This window comes from Penaeus monodon, chromosome 32 (genome assembly GCF_015228065.2).
Source record: "Penaeus monodon isolate SGIC_2016 chromosome 32, NSTDA_Pmon_1, whole genome shotgun sequence".
Classification (NCBI taxonomy): Eukaryota; Metazoa; Arthropoda; class Malacostraca; order Decapoda; family Penaeidae; genus Penaeus; species Penaeus monodon.
This window is the reverse complement of record NC_051417.1, coordinates 13728949-13729311: the sequence shown is the minus strand read 5'-3', so window position 1 is coordinate 13729311 and position 363 is coordinate 13728949. Positions and strand designations below refer to the sequence as shown.

The 363-nt window shown below is 31.4% G+C and overlaps 1 protein-coding gene across 1 annotated transcript in view; it reads right to left on the bottom strand.

Moving 5' to 3' along the window:
• Positions 1 to 363, bottom strand: part of LOC119593507 (protein Mo25-like) — a gene marked incomplete in the record, with an annotated part of 16407 nt that overhangs the window by 1989 nt on the left and 14055 nt on the right.

The following is a 363-nucleotide window of genomic DNA, read 5'->3' as shown; positions in this document are numbered from 1 at the left end:
TACAAAGTCGGGGAGTACTTCAAGTAATATTAGACTTTAATATCTCCTACTTATAAATCTATGTGATGAGAAGTCCCACTTTCTTCAACCACTAGGATAAAAGCTATCAAACCACCTAGAGTATCCCTAGTAGTATAAAAAAAAACAAAAACATGAGTTCTTCTAGAAAAGTATCATCTGCCAGACCTTTCCTTTCTCTTGGTATTAATTCATTTGAAAGTACTGCTCGAGGTATTTCTGTATATTTGGATAAATTCATCTAGAAGTTACAGCATTTAAATTTAAAAGTATAGGCCAGTTTTAACATTTTAAAATTAAGGAAGTACTTCCTTTATTCTGTGTACATGCATATGTATTCAGTAC